We start from the raw sequence: 7,831 nt of genomic DNA, 5'->3' as shown, positions 1-7,831 counted from the left end.
TACTGTTGAATTTTCTGATGACGTAACTCTTTTTTTTAAATATAAAACTATTTATTGACCACTGTTCACTATTATTTACAATAAAGTCAACAATATGCATATGGATAACATTCTGATACTACAAAGTTATTATCCTGGGTTCTGTTGAATCAGTGACCGTATACTGAAAAGACTAAGCCTACATGTGAGGAATGAGTCAGGATAAAGAAGCATGCAGGTCAAGAACTCATAGTATCCATATTTGTGCAAGCAGACCCTAAACTGCCATTTCTAATCATGATCAAATCTCCATGCATTGTCTTAGAAATTCTATGAACTGTGATTTTTTAGTACAGATTTTAGCTTTCAGCACAAGAATGACTTCATAGAGAAACTGTATAAGTCTTATTCCATTAACAAACTGGTATTTGTCTCATTTCCCTGATTGAATGAGGAGTTACTTAGTTAGTGATAAAATTTTGCAAATATACTATTGAATTTACGTGAGGGTATAAGTAAGAATTATCATGTGGCTGCCTTTTAAATTATCCAACCTAAGCTATCCAGTTAACTATAGTATCATCTAATTAAAATGGTTATGGATTCAAGAAAAAAATTCAACTTAACCTGAAGTGATTCCTTAGGAGTTGTTAGAATAACAGCTTATCATCCATGTTTTTTTTGGTGGGGAGGGTGTGTGTGGCAGGGGGGATATTAAAACTAAAGCCATTTACATAAGTATTTTATGCATACACACACACACACACACACACACACACACACACACAGCAAAACAATAGAATGGTCCTTCTTCACACCAGTTAGAAATAAGTTCTGATTGCAAAATTTCCCCAACATTTGGGGAAAAAAAACCAAAAAACTATTTTCCAGTGTAGAGGAAATATACCATGGTATCAAATATTGCACTGTTAAGAAGCATATATAGAAAGCTCAAAGTAACCAGTGATCTCAATGCAAAAAGTAAAAAAAAAAAAAAAAATTCTCACAACTGTCAATATTTTCAAACCCAATGTATCAAACTTTATCTGCATTAGAATGTAGTTATTTTTCACACCAGTAATTCAAAACGCAAGACCAGATTTTATATATTTATATCTAAATGCAAACAATTATTGGGCTTCATCTTCTGGACAAAAGTGCCAAGTCAGCCTCTCTTCACAGAAAGCAATGATGATCTGAGAACACTTCATGCTCGCCTCCTTCACCAGCACCAAGTCTGCCTCATCAGAGTCCTTCCATTTCATGAGAAACATCAATTCCCTGCTGTTCTCTGTGGCACCAATTATTATTTCAGGATCAAGACCTCTGGGAAAGCCTCTGGGTTTGCCAGAAGCATCTCTTTTCTTCTTTGATTTGCTATCATCAGCTTCACTGTCAGATAAAGATTTTCTTTGTTACCATAGTTTTCTTTACCAGTCTTTTGAGAATTGATAAATGCTTCAACTAACTCTGGACAATCTAAATTTTCTTTAGGTTCCCAAGTAGTGTCAGCATCTCTAAATTTCTTCCACTTCAGGAAATACTCTACCTTCCCATTCATTACACATCGATCCAGTACTTTATCTACCACAAATTCCTTTTTTTTAAAAATTTTTTTTTGTTTATTTATTTATTTGAAAGCAGTAGACAGAGAAAGAGGCAAAGAAAGAGAGAGAGAGAGAGAGAATGGGCACGCCAGGGCCTCTAGCCACTGCAAAAGAACTCCAGATGCATGCACCCCCTTGTGCATCTGGCCAACGTGGGTCTTGGGGAATTGAGCCTAGAACTGGGGTCCTTAGGCTTCACAGGCAAGCCCATAACCACTAAGCCATCTCCCCAGCCCTACCACAAATTCTTAAGGCTTTGCCTCTTCAATTTTTTTACTCTTTCCATTCTGCCATTCTGTTCTCCCACCTTTTGCAAAGTAGTTTTTTGTGTGTGTTTGCTTGTTTGTTTTTGGAGGTAGGGTTTTACTTTAGACCAGGCTGACCTGGAATTTACTATGTAGTCTCAGGGTGGCCTAGAACTCACAGCACTCCTCCTTCTAGGAGTGCTGAGATTAAAGGCTTATGCCAAAATACCTGGCTTGTGAAGTAGTTTTATTGGAGGGCACTTTTTTTAAATTGCAGACTGGAAGAGTTCACAGTGTCTGATGCTCAGGGCTGGGGGTCCTGCAGCGACTCCAGACTGCATGCCTCTGCTCTAGTCTCAATGAAATCAAACAGTTATCTCAATTTTTGTTGTTGTTGTTGCTGTTGTTTTCTTTGGAAGTAGGGTTTCACTCTAGTCTATGCTGACCAGGAATTCATTCCATATGGTGATTCTCCTATTTCCGCCTCCCAGGAGGCATGCCCCACCACTCCCAGCACAACAGATAGAATTGCACGGTAAAATCGTAGTTGTCAGGATTCGAACCTGGGCAGGGAAACCCCAGTGGTTTTAAAGTCCATCACCTTAACAACTCAGCCAGGACTACCTCTAACTCTTGAATTATTGCCCAACCAAAAGCCAACATAAGGTTCCAACATGCTTGACACCCCAAATTCTTGTGTTACTACCACATAACCCAGCTATACCACTCCTCAGTATATACCGTGAAAGAATGCATTCAACCACAGAAATACTTGCACACCTATGCTTATTGCCAATCTATTCACAGTAGCTAAGAAATGCAATAATTATTATGAGCATCAAAAGATGAGTGAATTAAGAAAATGCAATGCATACAAACAATAGAGTTGTATTCATCAGAAAAAAATAACAAATGCCATCATGAACATTTAGATGAAAATGGATGGAAATGGAAAATTTTTTATATTGAGTGAAGTAATCTAGTCTCCTAAGGACCAATACATATTCTCTCTTAAATGTGAATCCTGACTTCTACTCTTTATATGTGTGTATTTATGCTGGAATATATAGAAGTCAGAAGGAAATAAAGTGTCCCATTATGAAAGAGAAAAAGGCTTTAAGGGATGTGCAGGTGCGGGGGGTAGGTAATACACATGTGGTATGAAAATTGAAGGGTATAAGAAAGGAGGAAGCAAGTTGAGGGAGGAAAGAGGGTGGCAGAGAGTGAAAATTCAAACCAAGTATGTATGAAAATTCCATAAGAAAATAGGCAAGTTTGTAATCTACTTGAAACAAAAATAAATGAAAACTGTAAGGAACAATTTATCAAGTTTCATTTTATATATTGCTGAACCAGCTCTTAGACTCTGGTTTTATACTCTAAGCACAAGACTTGATATAAGTGCTAAACTTCTCTACCAAACATTATGATTTATGTTCTCAATGACACTCCTTCATGTTTGTTTTAAGGAAAACATAGGTTGAAAACTTACATCATATTTCTAATGATTAGAAATATTTGCATATATGTAAGACATTATCTATAAGTCTGAACATAAAATAGATTTGTGTTTTAAATATATCACATACACATAGCACAAAATACTTTTATATAGTATTTTGAATAATTTTATGCATGAACCAAAGTTTATGTACATTGAAGTATCACACAGCAAACATGCTGTTTAATATCACTATCATTTATATTTTCTTTTTTAAATTTAATTTTATTTTTCCTCAAAGTTTTTTAACATTTTCCATGATTATAAAAAATATCCCATGGTAATACCCCCCTCCCCCTTTTCCCCTTTGAAATTCCATTCTCCAACATACCCCCTCCCCATCTCATAATCTGTAAGTCACTTTTTATTTAATTTTTTAATTATTTTTAATATTTATTGTTATTATTATACTTAACAAGATGTTTCATATGGATAGATCATATGTTGGCACCCTCGTTTCCCTTGTCCCTGCCCCATTCTATTGGGGATGCTCCTCAGTAGTGTTGCAGGTATTCACCATGGGGTTTTAGTTTATGCATTGTAGGAGCAGTAGTAAGTTGTTTTGGGGTAGAGGAAATGCCTCTTAGCATGATATCTCAACCTCTGGCACTTACAATCTTTCCACCCCCTTTTCCACAAAATTCCCTGAGCCATGGTGGGTGAGTACTAAGTCTACTTCAATGATGAGCTCTTAGAATCTCCTGGATCTCTACTTTGGTAGATATTGATTTTCCTTAGGTTCTGTGTCTTACACCCTGGAGCTGGTTATCATCATGGAAGCAGCAATCTTGCACATCTTCCTATTCCTCTGTGGATGCAGCTATCACTTGGCTGAAGTGAAAGGGGTAGTTAATCTCTTCCAGTCTCACTACCTTCTGAAAAAGGAGAACAGATTCTCCAATGAAGAGTAAAGTCAGCAGAGTTTAAATGAGATAAACATTATTAATTTATGAAGAATTTGATATATGTATCCCCTCTTTGAGCCAAAAACTAGTGAGAGGTTGACACTGTAGAACATAATCTTTGTCTTCATAGGATTCTGATCTGGTTCCCAATTTCAGATGTGGGCTCCTTTATACTGAGCAGATCTCTTAGCCAATCAGAAAGCTATTGCTTACCCAGAAAGGCTGTGTGCCACTATTGCACTGGCATGTACATCATTTCAGGGTGTTTGTTTCTTAGTATCTTAGACCTCTGGTTGCTCAGACCACTGCTGGCCATTTTCCTCCAGTAGCACATGTAGCACCTTCCAGAAGGAGACAGGCTAACTGTCTAGGGACTGGCTTTATTCTGAATAACAGCCAGGTCTCCCTATTATCTGTGTCAGCAGCATACTGTGTCTTTAGCAATAGGGTCTTACCTTTTGCCTCAGGCAAGTAATCAAGTGCTTTAAAAGAATTTATAGAGGAGCTTACTATGGCCTAATATATGGTCTATTTTGGAAAAGGTTTTATGGACTGCTGAGAAGAATGTGTATTCTGTAGAGTTGGAGTGGCATGTTCTATAGATGTTCTACAGCTCTAGTTGATCTATCATGTTGCTGAGCTCTATTATTTCCATGTTGATTTTCTGCTTGGATGATTTGTCCATTGATGATAGTGGAGTATTATATTCTCTGGCTATGATGGTATTGATGTTTATTTCTGTTTTGAAGTTAAACAGGTTTTGTTTTATAAATTGTGGTATACCTGAGTTTGGTTCATATAGATTTATGATTGTGATGCTGTCATGTTGGATCATTCCCTGGATGAGTAAGAAGTAGCTTTGTCATTTTTGATTCCTTTTGGTTTGAAGTCTATTTTAGTAGATATTATCATAGCAATGTCTGCTTGTTTTTTATTGTCATTTGCTTGGAATTATCATTTTCCTTCCTTTTACCCTGAGAAGTTGTCTATCTTTAGAGGTGAGGTGGGTTTCATGAAGACAGTAGAGAGAAGGGTCCATGTTTATGACCCATGCTGATAAACTGTGTCTCTTGATGGGTGAGTTAAGACAATTAGTATTTCAGGTTATTACTGTGAGGTTTGAGTTAATCCCTGCCATGTGGTGCTTTATGGGGTTTGGTACTTCCTTGTTGTTGCAGTCAGGTCTGCATTGCTTGTAGAAATCACCCAACCAAGAGCAGCTTGTGGGAAAAGGAGGATTATTTTGATTTACAGGCTCGAGAGGAAGCTCCACAATGGCAAGGAAAACCATGAAACCCATGACTGGGTTCTTTTATGGGAATTTACTGGGCGGGGTATGAGTTAGCTAGTCCAACCCAACTCAGGCTCCCAGGTGCCAACAGGATAACAGGAAAGGGAATGATTTCAGCTCTTAAATGTTCTCTTCTAGGAAAGAAAGAGAGAAGGAAAATCAATATTCACACCCCCCTACATTTCTGGCCCTTAGCCTGTTGGAGATTTCTAAAATCCCTTTAGGGCAAAAGATAAGGAAGAACCACATTCCTCTTGGCAGGCATTTCCCTATAGGCCTCAAGGACATTTCTTGTCTTTGGCCATTTTTAGTTTACTTTGAGGACCTTGTTACCCCTAACCTGCCTACTTCCCTAAAAATAAAGTGACATTTGAGGGAAATAATGTGGTATAAATATATATATATGTTGATGAGAATTTCTACTTTCTAATCAGAGAAATTTTCAAAGCATGACACAATTTTGCAGTAATCATCCAGTATAACTTTGGCACATGAACATAAACTGTTGGTTTGTCAACTAAGTAAGATGATGCCCCTGGTGGTACATGCCTTTTTCTTAGCATCATAATGTATTAGCAAGGAATTCAGTTCTTTAAAAGAGCAAGGACACAAGCTTTTGTTTATCATTGCAAAGTTAGAATCACATTTGCCTACTATTTTGGTACATCCCAGCACAGTTATTCTATTCTTATTCTTATTTCCTGTAGGGGACATTGCCATTAACTGGAGTCAATGTGTTTCTGTGATAGTAAGGTGAAGTTTCATGAGCAAGACCTTGGAAATTTGTCAGTGAATTCCTCTGATGATTCTTTGCAAGAGATGCTTTATTTCCACAAGTCTTTAAAATTCTAATGCCATGTATTTTCTTTTTCTGCAATCAGACTGTTGAATATTCATAGTTCCCTTCACTTTTCAGTTCATCATGGTAGATGTTTCCTTGTTTCATGATAGGATGTCAATTAGGTGCATCTTTTTTTTTTTTTTGAGGTAAGGTCTCACTCTATCCCAGGCTGACCTGGAATTCACTATGTAATCTCAGGGTGACCTCGAACTCATGGTGATCCTCTTGCCTCTGCTTCCCAAGTGCTGGGATTAAGGTGTGTGGCATCACACTTGGCTAGGTGCATCTCTTTGTCATGTTGCATAGGCAGGGAAGCCTGCCCCTCCTAGAAACAGGCTGCCTGCCAGGTACAAGTAATATGGGTCACACTCTAACCAAGCCTCACTCACCTACTCAAAGAAAGAATGGCTCCTATCATGTAGCAAAAGTCACATTTGCACCACTCTACTACCTCTGTCACATAGCATAGGACACTAATTAGGCCTACTCTCTCACTATGTAATATCTTCCCTTCCCACTAAAATCTTACTTACTTGGGACCCGGTGCATAGTCACCACCAATAAAACCTTTTCCTTAAAGGAATGATCCTATCTATCCATCAGATATCTCTACAGAACTGCTTCTCTCCCTCTCCAAAACCTCACAGTTTTCACTAAATTCACTATTTCAACATGAATGAAGTCTTCACTTTTATCTCTATGCAGTGTTTTCAACTTTTTATTCACTTATATTCACCACTTTTAGTACAGAATTTTGGTGGTTCCTCTTTCTGCATCTTCAAGTCAGAAATCATTAGCATTCTAGTGTCGCACTCTTTGTAAGATGTTTCTCACTATTGTCAATTTCTCGAGCAGCTTCACTTTTGTGATATTAACAAAAACTGCTTCCTATTTTACCATCACAGTTATTCATAGGGGTAGCTATAGCCTTTGTTGACATTTTCAACATCTTTAGCCCACAGAAAATAAAGTAAGCAAGAAACTACAGTGAAAAGTGCATATGAGACTCCAAATTAACAAAATTCAAAATGAAAAAGGAGCGATCACAACAGACATAAGTGAAATCGGCAGAATCATCAGGACTTATTTCAAAAACCTCTACTCCACAAAACTGGAAAATGTGGATGAGATGGATAAATTCCTGGATGCATATCATCTACCAAAGCTAAACTCAGAGCAGATTAATCACCTCAATGAACCCATCACACTCATGGAGAATGAAAAAGTAATAAAAAACCACCCAAAAAAGAAGAGTCCAGGACCAGATGGATTCCCAGCCGAATTTTACCAAACCTTCATGGAAGAATTGAAACCAATCTTTCTAAAACTGTGCCACACAATTGAAGAACAGGGAAAGCTACCCAACTCCTTCTATGAAGCTAGTGTCACCCTAATCCCAAAACCAGGCAGAGATGCCACAGAAAAGAAGACTACTGGCCTATTTCCCTAATGAACATAGATG

The 7,831-nt window shown here is 37.6% G+C and overlaps 1 pseudogene; it reads right to left on the bottom strand.

The window, feature by feature from the left end:
• Window positions 1–1,109: 1,109 nt before the first annotated feature.
• Window positions 1,110–5,276, bottom strand: LOC101594233 (annotated as a pseudogene).
• Window positions 5,277–7,831: the final 2,555 nt, after the last annotated feature.

This window comes from Jaculus jaculus, chromosome 8 (genome assembly GCF_020740685.1).
Source record: "Jaculus jaculus isolate mJacJac1 chromosome 8, mJacJac1.mat.Y.cur, whole genome shotgun sequence".
NCBI classification, from domain to species: Eukaryota; Metazoa; Chordata; class Mammalia; order Rodentia; family Dipodidae; genus Jaculus; species Jaculus jaculus.
This window is presented reverse-complemented; position numbering and strand designations above follow the sequence as displayed.